The 12,156-nt window shown below is 43.8% G+C and overlaps 1 long non-coding RNA gene across 1 annotated transcript; it reads left to right on the top strand.

Annotated features, from left to right (window-relative positions):
• The first annotated feature begins 11,142 nt into the window (after positions 1-11,142).
• On the top strand, positions 11,143-11,646 carry LOC138926220 (uncharacterized). The gene is made up of 2 exons (XR_011442618.1): positions 11,143-11,437; positions 11,499-11,646. It is a non-coding gene; the product is annotated as an uncharacterized lncRNA (long non-coding RNA).
• The last annotated feature ends 510 nt before the right edge of the window (positions 11,647-12,156 follow it).

Raw genomic sequence — 12,156 nt, 5'->3', positions numbered from 1 at the left:
TCGGCCCTTTAATGAATAGTCGAGCCCCATAAATCAGTAATCCACACGAATCGCCTCATTCTGTTGCCCACATCTCATTTGGTCCGTGTGCCAATAAAAGCCATTGTAATGATGCATTTATAAAAATGTTAAAATGTTTGCTTTCTATTGTTTGCGCCCAGCGAGATATTAAAATTAATTTAAGAGTCCAACAGAAAGCCAGAATCACCAGAAAGCCCGGAAAATCAAAGCGAGCCTCATTTGGGTGCGTATTAAAGGAATTTCTGGGGGAAAGGTGTAATCCGATCCGCGAAGCGCTCGTCCCCAGCTTGTTGTAGTATCCTTTCCCAATATCCTTGTTTGGTGTTGGCTCTTTTTTTGGCCTGGTGTGTTTTCTGCTCGCCGTTATCGCCAGCTCTTGCCTCTGTTTTAGATAAAAAAATATTTGGCATAAACAACGAGAATAGCAACGCAGGAATTCCCCCCGTCCCCACTCGGGGGGCTCATATTTCAATTTCGATTTTTGAAAACGATGTGAGAGCTAAGCGCAAACAAACAAGCCAGCCAGAGCAAGCAAGCAAACAGATAAACAGCCAAACACATTGAATGAGTTTTGCTATACATGTCCATATATGCATAATATGCTCAGCTACACTCGGAGGATGTTTTGGGGTATTGCAAGGAGCTTTATTCAAATCTAAGTGAATTTAATTAAAGTTATAATACATAAATACATTTATGACCTTAAATTCATAATAATTTAGTACCAAATTTAGCTTATCAGGTTAGGGGATCTTTATCTATAATTTTTCATACTTTTTTTTTAAAGATTTAATACCTTCAATTACCTTCTATTTATACTATTCTTTATTACAGTTATGAAATTATAAGCATACAACTAGCCTAACAATGAATATATATTTTTTTAAATATCCCTATATTGTTTTACTTACAAAGTAATAAAATTTATAGTTTCATTGGGTTATAAAATTATAGTTTCCAGAAAAATGAGGTTTTTTATTTTGCATAGTCCTTGTAGACTGCATAACACAATATTATTAGATTCAATATTCAATTTCTTACTATATTTTCTCACTATATTTCTCACTTGGGCAAGCCAGTTTTATATGCTCATAAATATCCAAAAGTTGAAATCTTTTTTTCTAAGTGCACTTTAGCTTTGGCACATATATCTACGCGTTGTGTCCGACATGGGATGCAACACGGATGCGCCTCGGAATTGGAGCTGGGAATGGAATCGAAACGAGGCGAGTGGCATGGACAGGGTCCAGGTCCCCGGACCTGGTGTCATCCCGATCTGGCGGGGAATAGGGCGGATGGGTGCGGAGGGGAACGGCTGTTGGTCGTTCGCACAAACGCATCGCAACTTTGGCCCTGCCAGTGCCCCGATGTCGCCGATGTCGTCGTTGCAAAATGTCCAAAAATGAGGCACAAACATGCGCATGAATTTTGCAACTTGCCACAGCAGCAGGACTAACAAGTTGCGCCTCACCACACGGCCACAGTGGCATTGGCTGCCGCAGGCAGTGTCCCTGTTTTGGCCAGGAAATGCAGTGCAAATAAATGAGCCGGCCAGCAGCCGCCTGACCCTCGTCCGTCCGCCAATATTTTGGTCATTTGTAATTCTATATTTTGTGCCGACTCGCAACAGCCAGAGTTCAATTCAAAAGCAAACGAAAGGGACACGCCGAATGTTTGCATTTTAGATCTGCCTTATTGGAAATTCTATCTGGAGCAGGAACATGTGTTCCCGGTTTCGACTCGGTTCATTTCGGTTTCGGTTCACCATTTTTTTCGTTTTCCATTTTTTTCGGCCAGCTGTTGCCCCGGGCCAAGTGTTGGGCCAACACCTTAATGGCCCAAAATGCGGCTGTGAGCCTAAACTTTGTCTAATTGCCGGGCGGGTCGCGCCTTTCGCGCCCCTGGGGGGCAGGAACTCCAACTCTCAGACAGCCGGGCATTTGCATAAACATGCAACGTGTCTAATACCCAGGGCGAGGAGATGGACCAGACCTGGGCCAGACCAGGCCCAGACTTCCGGCTCAAGGCCGAAACACGCGCTGAAACACAGTCGTGCTTCTCTAAATGAGTCTATAACCTTTCTAGCATTAAGCATAATAAAATGAATGTAATTTTATAAAATCTATAGTGTTAGTTAAATATATTTACAAACAACCTGAAATCAACAAAAATATTTTGTTAGAAATATAAACGTGTCTACTTGAAACAACTCTGGCTGTGGGTTCATAAAACTAAAGATTCAATTAACAGCCAAGACGGACATGGAAAGGGCGTGGTTTTTATTTGCCAACAAACTGAATGCGAAACAGGAACTTCAGAAAATGGCCTTGATTTGGGACCAAAGTTCCTAAGATTCTATCTGGCCAAAACTGAAAGAGCAAAAACTTTACGAATTGGAGCAGATTCTCCCGTGTATTTGGCAAAACTTGCGAACTTGAACTTGCCACGGCCGACTGCCGTACGCCGTATGCCGAGTCTCGACTGGCAAAAACTACCTACCGCATTTCGTGGCAGGCATCCGAAAATGGACAAAGTCAACGTTCGGCGGCATCTCGCAAGTGGCGTTTTGTCAAATATTTTCGAACAGTTTCCGACCGCGAAGGTCTCGGACTGGTTCCCCGTTCAAATGGGAAAAGAACCTGGGGCGGGTGGATGCCGGGAGGGCGGAGGGTCTTCACGACTTTTATTTAATGAATTTCGCAAATTTCTCGCCGCAGCATCTCACGCATGCGAATGGCTCTGACAAACCCAGGCAGAACAGAACTTGTCTCCGCCGTACACAATGTGCAAATAATTGTCTCAATTCCTTGGATTCCGAGGAGCTGCAAGTTGCGAAAAGGCCACGGATCTGAATGAGTTCCCTGCTGGAGACGAAAATACCGAATCGATTATCGGTTATCTGAGTGTTTAGGCGCCTCTGGGGAAGATACAAATGCGTAGATATGTGGGGCCGTATTACCTTCGGGGTATGGGGTATGGAAATAGCCATAGCTCAGGCCTCGGCTAAAGGTTCCTCATTCCAGGCCCATCATTTCGCGGAGCCATCAAAAAATATTCCATTGATTTGCACACCGAACAAGCCTAGTCCGTTCCTTGGATTCCATTCCTCATTCATTTGGGAGTCACAAGGCTACACATGGAAAAAATATGACTAAGACGACATAGATAGATGGGCAGATAGAAGAATAAATTATACTCCCCCCTACAGAATATAAGAATGCTTTGAAGTCTTTAAATTTAGTTTCAATTCATCATATAAATCACAGAAGATTAAGATCTGTAGAATCTTTTAAAATATATCTAAATATTTTGTACTGTACGTAAATTACTAGAGAGAGTCAGTGGCACCAGAGGAAAGAAGGTTTTCAGAATGAATTGCCAAACGCAGATGACAATGAGCCAGGCCAGCGGAAGCTTGGGCCCAAACGACCGCCGCCTGTCGAAGGAACAGTGCCTCAAAAAATACTCGCACAAATCGAAAAGGAACGAAAACAGAAACACACTTACTATATGCTATACAACAACCGTCGTCAGTCAATTCGAATGCGATTCGGGGTATGCGCGACAGGTATGCCTATGAAACCGGGCTCCCATCTGAGAGCCACGGCCTGGCGACAATTTTTCAATTGTTCGCCGCGACTTTGGCAACCATGGAGGTCGTCGTCGTTGTCTCCAATGTCGCCTTGGTTGCCAATTGTTTTCTTTTTGTTTCTGTTGCTGCTGTGGCATTGCATTGCTCACATAATCGGCAATGAAAAGCGCCGCAGCAGTGCAGGTTGCATATAAAAATCTGTTTTCGACTGCAACTTGTTAATTGCACCAAACCGAGACGAGGGGCATTTAATTGATGTTGCGGCTACTGTTTTTCAGCCTTAAACCTGGCTGTCTGGGATCTGGGATCTGGTTTTTGGGCCTGCACCCTGGACCCTGGTCATGGACTTGGCCCTGAGCCCAACAATGGGCCATGTGCGTGGGCAGCTCCAATTACGCGTTCATACAAAATTCCGGAAGAAAACGAAAAAAATAAAAAAGCAACCGCTTGACGCCGCCCGCTGCGAGTCTCATGGTTCAGTTGGCTTCGGCTTACAAGAGTGAAGAAGCGAGAGCAAAACCCCAGCAAACGAAAACAAACCTAATTAATAAATTAATTATGCCATTACAATAATACAACACATATACACAGCATACACCATACACCACCGGGGAGGACCGACCCAGAGCCTCACGCACTTTAATTATGAATATTTTCATGCTAAAATATGCATGCACTTGCCGGAGCAAGGCAGCCGGTACAAATAAAGGGTATCCAGGGTCAATCAGGGGATTCAAGACTTCGTCAAACCTCCTATTCTTAGCTATAATCAGAATCAGCAGAATCTTCCCACAAATAATGATTAGTATCTTTTGAGTTAAACCTTCTTTAAAACTATCCCTTGATTATATTTTAGGAGGTACTTTCCCTTCGATTCAACTTTAACCTTCTAAGCCCGGTTGTTTTCGGTGGTGGCTGGTGTTGCTGCTGTTCCTCCAACGGGAGTTGACTTAATTAACCGCCCCAGGTGAGGCTGCCGAGCTCAGGTGGGTTCAGGTGGTTTAAGGGTCTGGGGTTTCTGGTGGTTTCTGGCGAGGTCGCTCGGGTTGGCTTCGTTTTGACATGGCTGCGTATTTTTTGGCAGCTAATTAGTGACGTTTGAATTAATTAAATACCCAAAAATGGTCAATTTCATGGAAATTTTCCCAGCGATTCACGTTTGCATTGCCCTGCCTTCGATTCGATTTGCATTTTGCGAAGTGCAGTCGGCTGTGGACGCGGCGAGATAGTTAGATTGAATCTATTGAATTTTATTCGAAATTTTATTCCCATGTTAACAGTTCTATTATCCTTGCGGCTATATCGGAACACCACCCCCTGCCAGATCGGACGAGCCCCGACCTGCGAGAGCCGCTGAATGATAAATCGCAGCATTTACGTGTGTGCGCCCAGGCAAATATATCAGCCGGGCAAGGTCATAAATATTAATTGTGTTTCGGCGGAGGGACTGGCAATGGAATTGGGAGCTGGGGAAGCACACTTTTACACTAAAGGAAAATTAATTAAAAATATTTTTAGATATATTTTACATAAGATATAAGATACATACTCCGTTTAGTTATAGATTTTGGACCTTCATTTAATATTTTAAAAAGACTAAAGGATCATCAAGTATAACCACCATTATTATAATAGATTCTTACGTCTATGGGTCCTTCGATCCTGTATAAGTATTTGCTCTATGAAGCTCCACTTTCTTCCAGTGCTTTGGGGAGTGTGCTGAGGACCTGGTCTTAGTTTGCATGTCTGGCCGTTTGTGTTGCCATGCACATTGTTGCTCTGGCCTGTGGCTAGTGTTGTTCCCCGGTCCCTGTTTTCTGTTTTGTGTGGCTGCCATTATCAATCGATCGAACGCGAGCTGCATTTGCTTAGCGGTTTGCTTAGCGGATGAACGAGCCCGAATCGCAGCCAAATACATCGCATATTGCTAATAAATATTCAGCGCTCGACTGGAGCAGAAGTGGATTATGTTGTGATGGTGGGACGATATCCTGGCCCAAAGCCCAAACACCAAACTTCGGTGACAAACTGTATCTAACCAGTCAGGGTATGCAGAGCAGCATCCCTGTGTTTGTACTTTGTGGGGGAAACTTCATTAGTTGGGATCGAACTTTAACGCGAACTTTAACAAGTCGCCTGCAGTCAGGAGTTATTCATAAAGTGGAGGGAAGTGGAGTGGGGTGGAGTCGAGTGCTGCTGTGATTAATATCCCAGGAATGCAGTTTATTGTTGCGCGACGACAACAGCAACGAAGCTCTTGGTGCTGCAACGGTGGGGCGTGGCACGGGAGACACTTGGCTAGGAGGTGGTACGAGCCCCACCACATACATACGTTGGGGTCACTGCAACACTCAACTACCTTTAAAATGCATTACATTGTTAAAATTTTATACAAAGAAAATTCATTTTTTTACCTTTTTGCTTTGGATTAAAGTTATTTGGGCATAATATTAATTAACTTATAAATATAGTGGGCAAAGGGCAAAGGGCTAATCAAAATAAATGAAAAATTCTATAAACTTGCCAAAATGATAAGTTATAATATGTTTAAGGGTATTCATATAGGTATACGGTGAATTAGATTAATATTGTAATGTTAAGCCTTTATTTAATAGAATTATTTCATGTGTTAATAGTTTACAGTCTTTAACCCTATAACTTAAAATCTCTTCTTTCATATCCTTATTTTTTTCTCAGTGCCCAACAATTTCTAGACGACTCGCATCATTTTCTAAGGCCGCAAGGCGACGCAAATTTGTGTGCATTATATTTTTTGTATATTTTTTATTTTTTTGTAGCTAGTTGCATATTCTGTATGCATTTTTTCGCCGCAAAGGTTTTTCTTCAGCTATTTTAGCTCAGTTATAAATTACGCGGCCCATGGGCAGGCCGTGTGTGTGAGCCGGTGTGTTGCATAATCTGTGTGCTGAAATCTTTGGCATCCACTTGAGAGCAAATGCAAACAGTGACGGTGGGGCGAAGGGGGCATCTAGAACAATAGCCCGATGGCTCGCACAATGGAGTAGGAAACCGGGCGCGGACTTTGGAGAAAAGGCTGGATCCGCGGCAGAATGACCGCCACTCTCATAATAGAGTCATAAAATTTTAGTGCGCCAACTGGAAAGCAGCCCGGGCCGCAGTCGGAGCGGGGGAACCCCCGTGGCGCCTCAAAGTCAAAGTCAAACCGTTTCGCTTTGTTGACCATTGTCCCGGCCATTTACTCGGCCCATAGAAATATATAATTGTGATTAATTATACGACATAAAAATGTTTTAGATTCAACATTTTGATGCATTTATTAACCGAAAAATCACCTGAAATGACCAGGTTAACTCCCAGCCCTCCTCGTTCTCCTTCTCCGCAGATCTATTATCAATTGTAATAAAAGTTGGCCTCTCGAATTCCCAAGATACGGATACGGAATTTCGGGGAGGTTCTCCAGCTGGGGGCAGTGGATCGGGGAGGTTTTATGGATAATCCGCAATATAGGGTAAATACAAATAACTGGTTGTAACGATGCCTAGCAGTCTAAGGATAAGTTTATTCAAATCCCATTTTCTATAAGGGGCTATCAGACCTATGGTCCATAAAATAAAACAGCCAGTCATTACTTTTATATATGTTGTAGAGTAGTGCCATAAAACGTAAATGGTTTGATTCTAAATAAGAGGAGTATGTGAGACTCCTCCGCTAATTAAAATCTTGTCCTGGGTGGCAGATCTTACCTTAAAATATTCCTTTGTAGCCACTCTACATCCAGGCTCCCCTGGTAGCTGGCTTAATTGAGTTCATACGGCGCATTTTTGATTGTCAGTGATGTCGTTGCCAGTGGGACAACCAGGACGGCCTGGAGGAAGTGGAGAACATCGCGGCCCAGGACAGAGCCGTGGCGACAATGGAGCGGACTTGGCCAGGACTGGCTTCGTTATCACACAGAACATGGCAGCACATGGGAATTGTTGCCGCCTGGTGGCTAGTGCATGGTGCCTTGTGCCTTGTGCCTTGTGCCTGATGACGATTGCAGTAGTCAGTCAAGGCGGCTCTCTGGGCCAAAACAATGAATGGTAGGAGCCGTGCGACAAGAGCCACAGCCGCAGCAGCTCTTCTGACAAGAGCAATCCATCCGCCAGATACACAGATACTCGTACTTCACTGGCAAACGCAAAGGCAAAGGCATTTCATGCTCATCAAATGCGTTGACATTGAACAATTGCGCGTAATGTTGTCGTACACTTGACAAGCGCGCAAATTGTAGTGCTACCTGTACTTTGAGCTGGAATCTGGCCCAAAGCGAAAGCAACAGCTAGGGATGTGCAATTTCAAAAGGTAGGTTTTAAAAGAAAATGGACCTTTTTGAATAAAAAATGCTTAAAAAGTAGACTTAAGTAAAGTATGTGTCACTACTCATATACATCCATATTCCGTACCATCTCTACCGCTTGGACCAACTTCCATCCGAATATCGATCTCCGTTTGGTCTAGCCGAAAACCCACAAGCTACTTTTGATGGAAATTGGCAGAGTTGTCTGTCTGTCTGATTGCTGCTACGTTTGTGGCCTTAATGAAGCTAACGACAATCTGCGGACAAGATGCAGTCCAGCCGGCTGTCCCGCGTCCTCCGCACGCCGGCTTCCACGTCGGAGCCACTTGCCAAATATGCAGCGACAAGTCCTCGCTAAATGCTATCCAGATTAATAAGTCCCAGCCGTGTGGGTGATGTGGAGCGAAAGATACGATAGTAAAAGTCAAAAGTCACTCCGAGCTAGACGTTCTGGGCGATACGCCTGCCAGTACCTTGAAAAAATATACCTTTAAAACACATAACTTTACGTTTTATTGCATACATATTTCTTTTATTTTATAATATATACCTTTATAAACTATGTTCTTTTTATTCCCCAAGAGAATAGTAGTCTCCACATGTGCTGGACTGTTTCTCAGAGTGCACAGGCCCCCAGGCCTTCGACTTTGTGGCTTCCAAATTTGGCAAAGGCAATATTTTGTTCGTTTGGCAGGCCGTTAGAGATTTGCAAAAAGGTAAAACTGCAAAACTGTAAAATGCATTTCGGCCTGCCTTAAATGGAGCGGGAAAAGCCAGCAGAACGCACGATAACGAAAGAAAAGTGCAAACACTGTTGCATTTCCCGCTCCGAGTGCGCAAATTTGCCTTTCAATGCCCTGACCAACTATCCCAGAGCGGTGGCCCAACAATGGGCGCCCGTGGAAAAGTGGCAACTGGGAGGAAATCTGCTCGCCCCGATAATCGACCGGCGCATGATTTTAAGTGGAAAGTATACCATAGTATTCGCCAATAATTGCAGAATGGCGAATATGAGTTTTTCCTTCGTTCTGAATTTCCCATGGAAGAGCTGCCACGCAATTTCCGTAATGAGCAATCACTTTTGGGCCTTATTTATTCAGTAGTTTCACACTCTCGATTGCCCAGTCAGTGTAATTAAGTGGTACTTGGCTGGAGCTTAAGAAAACTGTAAATAATATTTAACAAAGCTCATTAAAATTATTATTTTATGGTGCGGACAATGGCACTTCTATATTACAACTTTTGATTGTAACCCCCACGGAATGGTAGCACCCATTTTTGGGCACTCCATGAAAGTTCTCCGGAGGACTGCATTTTATGCATGCGACCCCAAAAGGTCGTCTTGGCCATCGCTGGATATTTTGACGAGAGGCTCGGACCTGCCGAAGATTGGGCTCATAAATTGCAATTGGGAAAGGAGGGGGCTCGAACTGGAAGCTGGTTCGGATTCAGTGTGGCCCACAGTGGCTTGGCAGCTGGCTGTTGGCTGTTGGCTTGGATTGACTGCTCCGTCATTAGCTTGATTGAATCTTATTGTAGGCAATTAACCTTCGCTGTGATGGGGCCTCTGAGGGTCGATCTATGGGGGCTGTGATCCCGACATTCTGCCCCACGAATGCAGCAAATAACTTTATTTTCGACAGCTACAAGGCATATAATGTCATCTATCCGGGCTGCACTAATTGCCTGCGACAAGTAGCTTTCAATTAATTAGCCAACGCCAACGGACTAGGCCAATATGCAAAATCCATACCCAGACGAGATACACAAGCTTCAAACTAGCATTTGAGTCTGCACGAAAGGAAAACGTCAGGTTTTGGCTTTGAAAATAGAGAAATTTACTTTGGTAAAATGGTAAAATAAAGTGGAAATAGTGGTTATTTGATAGTGTTAGTTTTAAAACTTATACAAACTTATTTTACATCAAAAATCAATTGTGAATGTCGACTTCTGGGATTAAAAATCTGTTCATATAGGCGCGTTACATATGAAACTATTGAACTTTATAAATCACTTACCATGTGTTTAAAATATATCTAGCACTTTGAGGGCTTATTATTTCTTATATTCTACCTTGTACCTTAACTTGCCCCACTGTCCAGTGACAATGTTGTGGGACCAACGATTTGTCAGCCTGCGGTTTCTTTTTCTCGATGTGGCTCATTTAAGACCTCACTTCCTACTTACGTTTGAATATGCGCTGTTGCAATTGCTGCAGCATTTCCATTTCCATTTCGGCTGTGTTTATTTACTTAGCCAACTCCTTAGCCGCCCCTCCCTGCCAGATGCCCCTCCCGGGCGGCCTCGTCGGCATCTGCTTAGCCGTTTTCCATCTAAATTGCATGCAGCGCCTTTGTCATGACATGACAGCAGCCTAATTCATCATTATGGCTGCACAGGACCGACTGCATCGGGGATCGGGAATCGTACTTGGAGACTGGGGAGTCGGGAGTCGGGAATCGGGGCACGGTTGGCGAATTGAGAGAGTTTTGTCGCGACTTTCGCTAGACGTTTCTGCATGAGATGCTGAGTTAGTTGCAGCCTGGCTTGTTGCAAGTTGCAAGTATGCATCTGAGCTGCGATCTCAACGTGATTCATTCATGCGCAGTAGTTGGATTTTTCGCTTGCATGCAGCTGGCAAACGAAGATGATAATAATGATGATACATGCGCCCGGGCTTAGGAGTTGGATGCATTTAATGGGCGAGGGGCTGGGATTGGGAAACCAGGGAAACCAGGGAAACTGCACCAAAGCGGGAAACTGGGAAGCCAGGAGAGCAGTGGGAGTGGGAGAGGAGGCACTGCACTTTAGAAGGCAAAAGTGCACCGTCGATAGGCTGATGATTCGCCTGTCGACATTCAACGAGCCAGGCCAAGACGACGACATTATCGGGGATGTCAGTGGCAGCTTTGCAGGGCATGGCAGGGGCAGGGGCAGTTATTTGTACGGTTTATTATCTCCGCACAATATCGCACATTGTGGGGGCTTGTCGAAGTTGCATAGGAAAGTTATTGAAAGCCAAAGCCCCTCGAAGTGAAACTTCTGAGACGAGGCACACACTCGAATTCTGCAAGAAGCGTGAGTCTTGGCATTTACGCAGAATTTGAAGAGGTTCAAATGGTGGCAAAAAACTGAAATAGAGACGTGGTTGAACCCCAAAAGCACCAGGAACTAGTTCGTAGACAAGGTTGCTTCCATTCCTAATCAAGTTGGTTGGGACTTTAGTTTTAAGGTATTAGGTTTTGATATTCCACATATAAAAACTCCACTATAATGAGTTTTATAAAATTGTTGTGTCTTAACACTCTTGTGTAAAAATGAGGTCTTTTTTCCAAAGCAATGACGAGACTGATGACAAAATTATGAAACGCTACCAAGTTAAGCTGCAAAAGATGATAGACTACTGTTCAATGCAAGAAAATGAAATTAGGATGTTCTTAAAACGCCCTCACTTGGCCAAGAAGCTATTGGAAGACGAAAATGAAAGACTTAAATTGTCTTTGGTAATAATGGACAAATATGATCGTAAGGATTTTATACGATATATTTTTTTCAAAATTTCAGAAATAATCGATGAACCCCTGAAGGTAAATAGGGTATCATCATGGTCAAGAACAGACGAAAGAGACTTTCAATGTTTTCAGTTCTTATAGTAACTCAGGGTACATTGAAATATATTAGTATTTAACCATCAAGGTTCTTTATTTAAAAACCTTCTACGTCTTAATTCTTATAAAAATATGAATATTTGTTTACCCAGAACAAACGTTGTAACCCCAATTGGCTTTGCCTCCGTTTTGCCCCAGCGAGTCCAGATAGTTATCTCTTGGCCGAAATCGTGTGACATTGTAAATGGCCAGGAATAAGCGACCCAGTTAGCAGCTCTTCCAGTGCTTACCGTACACCCAATTTGCTGACATGCGCCAATTCCCATTCCCGCTAACTGCAACAAAGTCAAAAACAGCGAAAAGGTGTCAGACATCCAGTCCGGATCCAGTTGGTGGACTCTTAATCATCCAACCGTACAGGACAAATGCCATGCACGACTTCATTATTAGGCCGCCTCATATGCACATCATAGTCTGGAGCTCGTGACGCGGAGTCCAGATTGAGGGGTCTGGCCTGGCAGAAGGCCTTCTGATTAGTTTTCCCTCTCGTCCGAGAGCAGACACGAAAATGTCCCTCAAATTTGTTTGTCAACCTAGCCTTGCAGAGGTTCGGA

This window comes from Drosophila bipectinata, chromosome 3L (assembly GCF_030179905.1).
Source record: "Drosophila bipectinata strain 14024-0381.07 chromosome 3L, DbipHiC1v2, whole genome shotgun sequence".
NCBI classification, from domain to species: Eukaryota; Metazoa; Arthropoda; class Insecta; order Diptera; family Drosophilidae; genus Drosophila; species Drosophila bipectinata.
This window is presented reverse-complemented; position numbering and strand designations above follow the sequence as displayed.